The sequence below is a fragment of the Vipera ursinii genome (assembly GCF_947247035.1).
Source record: "Vipera ursinii genome assembly, chromosome: 4".
NCBI lineage: Eukaryota > Metazoa > Chordata > Lepidosauria > Squamata > Viperidae > Vipera > Vipera ursinii.
In genome coordinates this window covers 983,963-996,231 of record NC_139514.1, presented here as the reverse complement: position 1 = coordinate 996,231, position 12,269 = coordinate 983,963, and the positions used below count along the sequence as shown (strand labels likewise).

The following is a 12,269-nucleotide window of genomic DNA, read 5'->3' as shown; positions in this document are numbered from 1 at the left end:
ATGTCTGCAAGGAGACAACCAGGCTACAGAAGACCATGGACCCCATTGTTGTCTTCCTCCTCCTCCCCCCACCCCCAACCCTACTTCCTTCTATTACTAATGATGATCTCTAGTTTGGTTATGAAATGTCTGCAAGAAAACAGCCCAGCTCAGAGAGCACCAAGGACCCCCCACATTTAATAAATAACAGCCGTTCCAATCCCAAATACCAAATGGCCTGTTACCCCTTTGTTGGGATTCCCCCCCACCCTTGATAGTTACACTTCTCAATCCCTGGGGCTGCCAGGGGGTTGAGCAAAATCAAAGCGGAAGGCCAGCTGGAAGGGCCAAACAGTCCGGGGATGGGCATGCCTCGATAGGCCCATCGAACGCCACCCCCCCCACACACACACCCGCCAGCCACACTGGTTGCCGCTTTGTTTGGGGGCTGGTTTTTAATGCTGGAAGCCACCCAGAGCCTTTCATTACGAGGTAGGTGGCAAATAAATCCAGAAAAAAATGAAGTAAATATAAAAAATAAAAACAATATATATAACATATAATAAATAAAAATATAAATAAATATAAAATATAAATAAATATAATAAATAAAAATATAAATAAATTATAAAATATAATAAAAGAATACAAAATAAATGCAGTATAAAATAAATATAAAATAAAATATAAAATTCCAAAGTGCTGGTTGTCATCTATAATTGTTTATATAACAATCGTTTAGCAACAAAAAATTTTGTTCCCAATTGTGGCCATAAATTGCGGTCGATCTGTATTGTGGGTGGGTGCTCTTTCACTGGCCTCTCGTCCAGCTGGCTTTCTTGGTTGTTCCCCCCCCACCCCCCATTAGCGAGATAAGTTGAAGTTGCTCATTGCTGCCTTGACCTCATTGAGAGCCAGACATGCTGCACCCTCCTCCCCTTTTACCTGCGGGGGGGGGGGGATGGGGTGGGGTGGGGGGAAGAGCTGGCGGCTGAAATTCCAGCCGGGCAAACTCCAGCCTCGGACCTGTCGCTGCAAGCCGCCGGTCCCCGTGATTGGCGGGATGGGCCGCGTTGCTTTCAAGTCAGGAAATGTGAAATCTTTCCCAGTTTTCTGCAGCTTCCCCCCCCCCCCCCGCTGCTTGCCTTAATTTGCTTCCCTGGGAGACCTAGAAGAATAATAGCAACTTTATTGTCCCTTCGAATGTACACTAATAATTGGCATACATTAAAGTGAAATTTCCTTGCGTTCAGCTCTCCAAGGGTCACCAACCTCCGATAGACACTACATAAATAGGAAAGAAAAGAAGGAAAAAAGATAGATAGATAGATAGATAGATAGATAGATAGATAGATAGATAGAGATGCATATACCCACATACCTATCTGAGCTGGGTCTTTGGAGCTGCTTTAGGATCTCCCTTCCCTCCTGAAACCTCAGTCCAGGCCGCCCGCTTTGCGGAAAGAAATATTTGGAAAGAAATATTTGGCTGGGTCCCTCGTCCTGGGCAAGGATAAACACGGCTGTTTCTCTTCCTCCAACACGCTCTCTGCCCTGGAAGGCGTAGGCCAGCCTTTTTGCTTCTTCATTTTTTCCTAGAAAGTTTTGTGCTAACGATGTTGTTCTGTAAACGGGGGATTGCTCTGAGTGGAGAAGAGCCTTTGATCTGCTAAATGTCTACGGAGATTCTCAGCTGTCCAGGCCTTGGTTGTCCCAAAGCTTTTGTTGTTTTTTCCCAAAAGGCAACTGGACTTTGTTTTCCCTTGAAGACGCTGAATGGCGTGTGAGTGTGAGTGATGTCCTTCAGTCAGAACTGAAGAAGCTTCTTAGATGACAAGGGAAACATCCTCAAGGAAAAACCAAGTCCAGTTGCCTTTTTTTTGGTGGGGGGGAGGGGACATTTGATCTGCTACCGTATTTCTCCTTGAAAAAGCGCTCTGGCTTTTTGTGAACAGCGAGTAGGACTCGGGAGTAGGTGACCAGTGTGAAAAGCAAACTCCGCACGGGTGGCCAAAATAAAAAATTTAAAGAAATATCTAGTAGCGCCTTTGCACCTTTTATTAAAAGGCATAAGCTTTTACCAGGCTCCTTCTGTTATTGATAGACTGTAATGTTTCACATTTTCTCATTTGTAAAGTGTGAAATGTGTTGTTTTGTGAGACTGATTCTATTTTGGTCTCCTTGGAACAAAACCTAGTGTGGCAAATCTCCCTGGGTTGTTATATTTTTATTTCTCAGGGATCCTTGGTGCCCTCTGAGCTTAGTTGTTTCCTTTCAGACGTTTCATGACCCAACTAGGGAACATCGTCAGTGCTAGAAGGAAATGGGGATTGCTCTTTTCCTATATACGATTGGCCCTACACAGCAAGTCCCCCTCCCTCCAGGCACTGATGGTGTTCCCTAGTTGGGTCATGAAACGTCTGCTAGAAAACAGCCAAGCTCAGAGAGCACCCAGGACCCCACAGTTGTCGTCGTCCTCCTCCTCACACACCCCTCCCTTCTTACACTGATGATGTTCCCTAGTTGGGTCATGAAATGTCTGCAAGAAAAGTACCCAGCTCAGAGAGCACCAAGGACCCCACAGTCCTTCCTTCCGTCTGTCTCTCCGTCCGTCCGTCCTTCCTTCCTTCCTTCCTTCCCTGATGATGTTCCCTAGTTGGGTCATGAAATGTCTGCAAGAAAACAACCCAGCTCAGAGAGCACCAAGGACCCCTCATTTCCACCCTGCGCTGCAAATATTCTGTTCTGTTAGCTTTAGCTGTGCATTCTTGTAGACAAGTTAGTTGCTCTGTCATAGGGAACCACAGCCTCACACAAGGCTCACCTGAGGTGTGTGTCTGCATCTGTGGCTGTGCTGGTGGCCTTGTGTTGCCTTAATGGATGGGCTGGGCCCCATCATTAGTCAGGCTGGTGGTTAGACTCCTGGAAAAAAACTGTTTCAGAAGTCCTGCCTGGTTAGTTTGCTGCAGGGGTGGGCAACGATGGCCTCTTTGCAACCTGTGGACTTCAACTCCCAGAATCCCTGGCTGGCTCAGGCATTCTGGGAGCTGAAGTCGTGAAGGGGCCAAGTTTCCCCCATGCTGTCTGACGAATTCTGGGAGTTGAAGTCCACCAGTCATGAAGGGGCCAAGTTTCCCCCATGCTGGCTGAGGAATTCTGGGAGTTGAAGTCCACAAGTCATGAAGGGTTTACGTTTTCCCCCATGCTGGCTCAGGCATTCTGGGAGTTGAAGTCCACGGGTCATAAAAGAGCCAAGGTTGCCTAGCTCTGCAGTAGCCGGATCCAACAGGAAGGAACTTTTGGCTGGCGTGCAACATCGAAGGAAGCCATAATAATATATAACTAAATCAATATCCATGCCGAATTAAAAATTAACCACAGAAGCAAAGCATACATAAAAATGGAGTCGCGCTGAGTGGGATTAGAAACAAATCGGAATAGAACGGTTTGTCCTTGGCTAAATGGAGAAGCAGCCAAAAGTGCAAACAACGGTGAGCTAGGCCGAATTTACGTGAGGAGGGTCTTGGGTGGGCGATGTACGCAAAATGAAAAACCGATAAAGCAGAAAGTGGAATTCCAGCCCAAGGTCGGGACACTGAGGGCTTCGGAGTTTCTCTCCGTTCTCAATTTGCATCCCTGTATAAGTTGTCCTCAACTTACGACCACAGCTGAGCCCAAAATTTGCATGGGCAGGCAAGACAGCAGTTAAGTGAGTTTTGCTCCATTTTATGACCTTTCTCACCACAGTGGTTAAGCGAATCACGCAATAGTTAAGTAACACGCTTATTAAGTGAGTCTGGCTTCCCCATTGACTTTGCTTGTCAGAATGGTTGCAAAAGGGGATCACGTGACCGTCATAAATACAAGCCAGTTGTCAGGCGCCCGAATTTTGTTCCTGGGACCGTAGGGACGCTGCAACAGTCATAAGTGTGAAAATTGGTCATAAGTCGCAACAAACAAATGGTTGTAAGTCGAGGACAACCTGTAGTTAGCATTCCTCGAGTTATGTCCATTATTGATGACCATTATTTAGTGACCGAAGTAACAATGGCACTAAAAAAAGCGACTTATGAACATTTTTCACTGTTAACGACCTGTGGCCCCGATGGGAATTCACACGCTTGGCAACCGACTCGTATTTACGATGGTTGCTGCATCCCCGCGTCACGTGATCCCCTTTTACGTCCTCTGGCAAGAAAAGTCCGTAGGGGGGGAGAGCTGGATTTGCTCAGCAACCGCCCCACTCGCTTAATGACTGCAGCGCTTTGCTTAACAACCCTGTCAAGGAAGGTTGTAAAATTGGGCGTGACTCACTTAAGGAGTGCCTTGCTGCCTTGCGGGAAGTCTTGGTGTTGGCTAGGGGACTCTGGGAGTTGAAGTCTAGAGCAGAAATCCCCAACCTTGGCCACTTTAGGATTCGTGAACTTCAACTCCCAGAATTCTGGCTGAGGAATTCTGGGAGTTGTAGTCCAGAAGTCGTAAAGTGGCCAAGGTTGGAAACTCCTGGTTTAGAGAGATCAGAAAGGGCCCAGGCTGGGCAAAAAAAAACAACCCGCCACCTGGGGGGGTGTCTTCAGAGTGGAGCAGGGGAATTCTGGGAGTTGTAGTCCAGAAGTCGTAAAGTGGCCAAGGTTGGAGACCCCTGGTTTAGAGAGCTCAGAAAGGGCCCAGGCTGGGCAAACTCCCCCTCCGCCCGCCATCTTGGGGGGGGGTGTCTTCAGAGCGGAGCAGGGGAATTCTGGGAGTTGGAGTCCAGCGGCCTTAAAGACCTTCGTGGCCGCGCTTCCCCTGCGGGCTGCTCGGCGGGGCGGCGGGGCGAGGCCGGCGGCGGCGTCTGCGGGGCGCCTCGCAAGGCCCGTCCGCCGCTGACGTCCGCCTGGCTGCCGGCCCGGCCAGGGAGGCGGAGCGCGGCGCGGCGCCTCCCGCTCCGGGCCAGCCCCGCCGCCCGCCCAGCCGAGCCCGGAGCAGCCTTCCCGCCGCCGCCGCCGCCCGCCTCAGGCCCCGGAGCTGCCCGGTAAGGCCCCAGCCGGAGGCGGCGGGCCCCGCGCGGATCCTCCCGCCGGGCCTGCCCGCTCGCCCAGCCAGGCCCGGCTTTGTTCCGGCGGGCGCCCCGGCAACCCCCCCCCTGCCAGGCCCGGGAGCTCGCAGGGAAACCCCCCCCCCCTCCCCCGGCCCTGCGCCCCCTGCCCGGGCTTTGCACCCGCCGTTTGCAAGCTCCCGCCCGGCCTGGCTTCGGCGGGTGGGCTTCGGGCACGGCGAGGGTCCGTCTCCCGGCCGGCCCAGATGCTCCGGCCGGGCTTGGCCTTGTGACGGTGCCCGTGGAGGGCTCGGCCGGGGACCCGAGAGAGGCAGACGGGGAGGTTGGATTGGGTGGCTGGGTGGAAGCTGCTGCTGCTGCTGCTGTTAATTGTCATCATCATCATTTCTGAGCAGAGGCCGGACGGCCAAATTGAGTATAGGGTCTCCGGCTGGAGCAGTGAGTGGACTAAAAGACCTCCAAGGTCCCTTCCGGCTCTGTTCGAATGGACTGGTTGCAGGATTCGAGTTTGGCTAGTCTAGAGAAAGGAAGGAGGGGGGTGGGGGGTAGAGGATGTGATAGCAGCCTTCCAATATTTGAGGGGCTGCCCAGAAGGAGGAGAAGAAGAAGAAGAAGGAGGAGGAGGAGGAGGAGGAGAAGAAGAAGAAGAAGAAGAAGAAGAAGAAGAAGAAGAAGAAGAAGAAGAAGAAGAAGAAGAAGAAGAAGAAGAAGAAGAAGAAGAAGAAGAAGAAGAAGAAGAAGAAGAAGAAGAAGAAGGTCAAGCAGTTCTCCGAAGCTCCTGCAGGCAGGACAAGAAGCAATAAAAGAGGATAAAATACAGGAATAACCGTTGCAGGAATTGGGTCTGTCCAGCTTAAGGAAGAGAAGGAGCAGGGGTGACACAATAGGCCGTCTTCCAGTGTTTGAGGGGCTGCCCCAAAGAGGAGGGGGCCCACCTCTTCTCCAAAGCCCCTGAAGGGAGGACAAGAAGCAAGGGATGGAGAGAAGCAACCTGGAACGAAGGAGGAATTTCCTCTTAGGACAATTAGGCAGAGGAAGGGCTTCCCTCCAGAAGTTGTGGGTGCTCCAACACTGGAAGATTTTTAAAGAAGAGACTGGACAGCCCTTTGTCTGAAACGGTATAGGGTTTCCTGCCTGAGAAGAGGGTTGGACTAGATGACCTCCAAGGTCCCTTCCCTATTCTGATGGGATTGGATTGATTAGTACATACCGCCCCATAGTGCTTTACAACCCTCCCTGGGTGCTTTGCAATGTAGAGGCGTTATTTGCACGTTGCCCCCAACAATCTGGATCCGCATTTGATCAACTTCAGAAGGATGGAAGACAGCCAACCTAATTCAGAATCGAACTCCAGGCTGTGGGCAGACTTCACTTTCTTTTTTCCCTTTGAAAAAAGCTTTTCCCTTTGGAAAAAGCATCTTTGGGAGAAGCTTGACCTGGATGATTGATGATCTCCGTAGACATCTGCCCGTTTGTTTATTCCCTGCCTTTGTTGTTTTTTTACATCTCCAGTGTGCCTTCCTCCTTTGGTTTTGCCCACAACAACAACCCTGTGAGGTGAGTTGGGCTGAGAAAGAGGAACTGGCCCAAAGTCATCCAGCTGGCTTTTGTGCCTAAGCCAGGACTAGAACTCACCATCTCCTGGTCATTGGCCCAAAGTCACCCAGTTGGCTTTCATGCTTAAGGCAGGACTAGAACTCACGGTCTCTTGCTTTCTAGCCTTGTGCCTTAACCACTGAACCAGGGGGCTTCAAAGTAGGCCCTTAGATGACTTGTGGACTTCAACTCCCAGAATTCCTCAGCCAGCCTCCATTTTGTTTGGTAGATTTAAGACGGATCTTCCAACTTGGGCCTTTGATGACTTGTGGACTTCAACTCCCAGAATTCCTCAGCCAGCCTCCATTTTGTTTGGTAGATTTAAGACGGATCTTCCAACTTGGGCCTTTGATGACTTGTGGACTTCAACTCCCAGAATTCCTCAGCCAGCCTCCATTTTGTTTGGTAGATTTAAGACGGATCTTCCAACTTGGGCCTTTGATGACTTGTGGACTTCAACTCCCAGAATTCCTCAGCCAGCCTCCATTTTGTTTGGTAGATTTAAGACGGATCTTCCAACTTGGGCCTTTGATGACTTGTGGACTTCAACTCCCAGAATTCCTCAGCCGAGGAATTCTGGGAGTTGAAGTCCACAAGTCATCAAAGGGCCAAGTTGGAAGACCCCTGGTTTAAGGCTGGGTGCTTCAGATTCAAAAACAGTTTGTATTTGAAACTTTTTGCCTGTTTGTCTTTTCACACTTGGGCACTTTGCTAGGCTTGTGAATTTTGCCTCAAATCTGCAGAAACCAGCATATTATTGTTGGGTGTGCTCTCAACCATCACAGACATTGCTGGAGAGACTGATAACTAGACCTTCCATTTGACTTTCCCACAGCAACTGCGCTTATTCTTCAAGCGATGACTTGAATATATAATTTTCTAAAAAAAAAATATGAAAATTCCTTCAGTGCCGCAGGGCTCATTAAGGCAAGTCACCCTTTATATTTAAAATTCCAAGCTTCAATATTTAGATTATACGTAGTTCATATAATTACAGTGGGAATAGCTGTCAAAGCGAAGTCAATGAGTGGAGATTGCAGGGTGCGTTCCCGTAGTCCTTTGGCTGGATTTATTGCGGGTCAAGGCCCTGTCTGAGTGTCAGGGTGTGAAAATCCTACAGGTTGTCCTCGACTTACATCAGTTCATTTACTGACCTTTGGAAGTTATAACGTCCCTGAAAATAGTGACTTGGGTCTGTTTTTCAGACTTACGACCGTCGCAGCACCCCCAGGGTCGCGTGATCAAAATTCAGAGGCTTGGCAACTGGCATGTACCTATGACAGTTGCAGTGTCCTTGGGTCATGTGGTGGCCTTTTGCAACCTGACAGTGGGGGAGTCACTTAAGAAGCCTGTTACTAACTTAACAACGGCAGAGATCTCACTGTGGCAGGAATGGTCATAAAACGGGACAAAACTCAACCCAGAAACATTGGGTTCAGTTGTGGTGGTAAGTCAGGCGCTACCTGTGTACTCTCGATCGCAGGTACGAGGGGTTGCAGTTTACAAGCAAGAGTCTTCAAACTTCGGCTTTATATGTCTTGTGGACTCCAACTCCCAGAATTCCTCAACCAGGCTGAGGAATTCTGGGAGTTGAAGTCCACAAGCAAGAGTCTTGAAACTTGGCCTTTTTATCACTTGTGGACTTCAACTCCCAGAATTCCTCAGCCAGGCATGCCAGCTGAGGGCCAAGTTTGAAGACCCCTGCCATAAACCCTCAGCGCTCCGGAAAGCCACGTGAAGCCTTCAGGGGCCTTCCCATGCAGCTGTTCTTGACTGACAGGTGTTTGGCCTTGTTGACGTTGCTCCAACGGGCAGAACTGGCCAGCCGTGGCCATCTGGTCGTCTCCTCCTGGGGCTGCACCGGGTGCAGAAAAAGGGAACCCACATAGACCTCGACTTACGCCCACAGTGGACACCGGGTTTTCTGCCGTCCAGCAAGACAGTCGTTAACTGAGTCGCGCATAGTTTTACAACTATTTGGGGCAGAGTCGCTAAGTGAATCACTTAACAGTTAAATGAATCAAGCAGCCGTTAAGTGAATCCACCTCCCCCCCATTGATTTGGCTTGCCAGAAGCCAGCTGGGAAGGTCCCAAATGGCCACTACATGACCCCAGGACGCAGCAACCGTCGTAAAAACGAGCTCGTTGCGAAGCGCCTGAATTTTCATCCTGTCACTGTAAAGATGTTGGTACGGTCATAGGTTTGAGAACTGGTCCTTGTAACTTCAGCCACTAAAACAAATGTTTATAAGTCGAGGACTGCCTGTAATAAAATTCCTGGATCCTCCCCCTCAACCCAATAACAGACTAATCTAAGCGACCTGATGGAAACTAACCAAAGAGAGAAGCAACCTAGAACTTAGAACAATTATTTATTTATTTATTTATTTTTATTACATTTATATACCGCCCTTTCCCGAAGGACTCAGGGCGGTTTACAGGGTAATTAAAAACCAAGATACAAAAGTTAAAAACAAGTTTAAAAAGAAATTATATTTGTCCCTGTATAAATAAAACCCCAGTTAAAATAAGATTAATCCTCAGCCTGGGCCAGAGAGCTCGAAGATAACCAATGGAACAACCTGCGCCCAAAAGCTGTGAATGCTCGAACGCTGGGGGGTTTTTAAGAAGAGACTGGACAGCCATTTGTCTGAAATGGTATAGGGTTTCCTGCCTGAGCAGGGGTTGGGCAAGATGACCTCCAAGGTCCCTTCCAACTTTTATTGTTGTTATCTTTTATTCATAAAACATGAACCTCAGTCAGCTGAACACTCAAACTGACTGGCGCTGATGGTTGGCACGGGTTGCTGCCAGCATCCTAGGTATCCGCCAGGTATCTCCTTAAAATGTAAGATGTTCCGAGTAGCACAGTTTTTTGTAGCTTTGCTGGAGTTATTGCAGGAAGCTGCAATTTCTTGATGTATTTTGCAAAGTTTTTGGACCTAGTTCCCAGAGCCCTGATGACAATGGGTGTCACTGTTACACGTCTCATCCATAATCGATGTTTCGATGGCCAGGTTGCAATATTTCGTAATTTTTTCCAGTACTTTTTCTCCGACTCTGGCATCTCCTGGTACAGCGATATCAATCAGCTGTACGCTTCGGTTCTCTACGACTGCGATATCTGGCGTGTTGCGTTCCAAATGGAGATCTGTCTGTATTCGGAAGTCCCACAAGATCTTCACCCTCTCATTCTCGACAACTTTTTCCACCCTATGTTCCCACGATGATGATGATGATGATTAATCAGGCAGCAGATCTTAGTGAAGGAGCCCGGACAAATTAAGTCGCCTAAGCAAACTTTATTCTGACTTTTGCCTGATCCTTTGCTTCATGCAACATCCCATTCTTGAGAGGCTGGAAGCCCCCTTTTTCCTCTTGGGCAGTCCGGAGGGCAGGCGATGATGATCTCCTCATGGGGAGCTGGGCGTTGTTTTTTCTTTCGGGAAGTTGGAAAGGGCGGCACCGGGTCTGGCAGGCCGATCAGCGCAAGATCCGGGGTGTTTTCCAAACCGCTCCTCAAGCTTAGCAACCTGGAAGGCGCACAGACTTCAACTCCCAGAATTCCTCAGCCAGCACTGCAGGTGTTCGAGGTCCCTGCAAGCCTAAAAATTTGCTGTGTTTGAAAGACGCTGGCCTGGCTGTTGGGCTGAGGCTAAGGCTAGCCTTGTGTAAACGGTCTCCCTCTGTGCAGGGCAGTTCTTGCCCGGGCTGGATGCCCCCTTCCTTTGAATTGCAGCGTTGCGTTGTCTTTCGTTGGGATTGCTTAAGGGACGGATTCTGGGCGTGCAGCATTTCACAAATGGACGCTTTCAGAAATGTCCGCCTGGTTCTTGGCCGCTGGCATCTGGAATTCCATCCCTCCCTCCTTGCCCTGGGCATTGGGGGTCCTCTGCCCGCGGCGTGCCCCATCCTTGGCATCGCTGGCTGTGCCAGGGGGAAGCTCCTTCCTTCTTTCCTGGGGAGGGTTTGTCATGTTGTAAGCTGTAGACGTCACTCTGTGTGGGTTGGCCTTGCTGGCTGTCTGGATTTGCATAATAAATACAATTTTATGTTCTTTTTTTTTTTGCAAAATGAACGGCATTTATCTCCCCCAACAATTGCTCTGCTTAATGATTGCTGGAAAAAAAAGACTGTAAAATTGGGTCAGTTATGTGGGTGACCTGCTTTACAGCTGTGAGAACTTTTGACCTGTCCTGGAGAAACCCCATCTTTCTTCCTTTTGAGCGGTGGCTGCTGCTGTGTTGTGTCTGCTGCTGTGTTGTGTCGGCAGCTGGCCAGCTGTTGCAAGTCAGACTCATCTGATTTTTTTCCCCTGACCTCTGCAGGACACGGATAGCGTAGGTTTTTTATTACAGGTAGTCCTCGAAATATTATTTGTTTACTGGCCGTTGCAGGTTACGGTGGCACTGGAGAAAGTGACTTGAGACCGTTTTTCACAGTTCCGCCTCTTGCAGCACCCCCAGGGTCAGGGGATCAGAATTCAGCTGCTTAGCAACTGCCTCATATTTATGACGGTCACAGCGTCCCAGGGTCACCTGATCCCCTTTTGTGACCTTCTAACCAGCAAAGTCCAGAAGCGGCGAATGCTCCAACGCTGGAAGTTTTTAAGAAGAGACTGGACTGAAATGGTACAGGGTTTCCTGCCTGAGCAGGGGGTTGGGCTAGATGACCTCCAAGGTCCCTTCCAATTTATTGTTATTATTGTTATTATTATTTATTGTTGTTATTATTATTTAACAACAAACAATAACAACAAACAACAACAATAATAATAATTTAAGTCAATGGGGGAAGCCACATTCACTTGATAACCATGTTACTAACAACTTCAGTGGTTCGCTTAACAACTTTGGCAAGGAAGGTCGTAAAACGGGGCAAAACTCAGTTAACAAATGTCTCGCTTAGCAACAGAAATTCTGGGCTCCAGTGTGGTGGCAAGTCGAGGACTACCTGTATACAAATTGTCCAAAGAGGCGCATATGCTGAAGGCAGGATTGTGTCTGCAGAAAATGAAGGCTGCGGACAAGGAAACAAGGTCAGGGAGTGCTGGGGACTGCATGCCCAGATTAAGAAGAAAAACCAGGCCTCTGAATTTGAGCCACATTTAGGATTGTTTTTTTGTTTGTCCCCGTCTTCTCCTCCCTCCCTTCGTGCAACTGTCTTGTAAGCTATTTGAGGATGATCCTGAAAAGTCTCATTTATCCTGTTCTCCTCTTCTTGAAGACAATTCCTATATCTCAGTTTTCTGACTTGTAAAAGAACCAACACCTGTCCGTTTGAACTCTACCTCTGCTTGAAATAACCAAACTTAAAAAAGAAAATTACTTCTCAAGGATAAAAGGAGAAGGTTGAAAAAGCAATTGATGTGAAAGGCTTTGCTTGAGAGATTAGTTTCTTTCTGTTCTCGCTCTTTCTTTCTTTCTTTCTTTCTTGTCTCCTTCCTTCCTTGTCCCTTTTCTTTTTCTTTCTTTCTTTCTTTCTTTCTTTCTTTCTTTCTTTCTTTCTTTCTTTCTTTCTCTCTCTCTTTCTTTCTTTCTTTCTTTCTTTCTCTCTTTCTTTCTCTTTCTTTCTTTCTTTCTCTCTCTCTTTTTCTTTTTTCTTTCTTTCTTTCTTTCTTTTTTTCCTTCCTTCCTTCCTTCCTTCCTTCCTTCCT

General features: G+C 48.5%; 1 protein-coding gene and 1 long non-coding RNA gene across 6 annotated transcripts in view; one reads left to right on the top strand and one right to left on the bottom strand.

Annotated features, from left to right (window-relative positions):
• Nucleotides 1-12,269, top strand: part of NUMA1 (nuclear mitotic apparatus protein 1) — a 61,551-nt gene that overhangs the window by 2,152 nt on the left and 47,130 nt on the right. Inside the window, exon 1 of one of the 5 annotated variants that reach the window (XM_083362086.1) lies at nt 4,950-4,993. The exons of the other annotated variants lie outside the window; for them this stretch is intronic. The gene's annotated coding sequence lies outside the window, so the exon portion shown is untranslated. Of the gene's footprint in view, nt 1-4,949; nt 4,994-12,269 lie in introns of those variants that run through there. 5 annotated transcript variants of the gene reach the window in all.
• On the bottom strand, nt 5,636-9,290 carry LOC310640108. Its single transcript, XR_014492464.1, has 2 exons — nt 9,249-9,290; nt 5,636-6,111 (listed from the first exon to the last, which is right to left on the bottom strand). It is a non-coding gene; the product is annotated as an uncharacterized lncRNA (long non-coding RNA).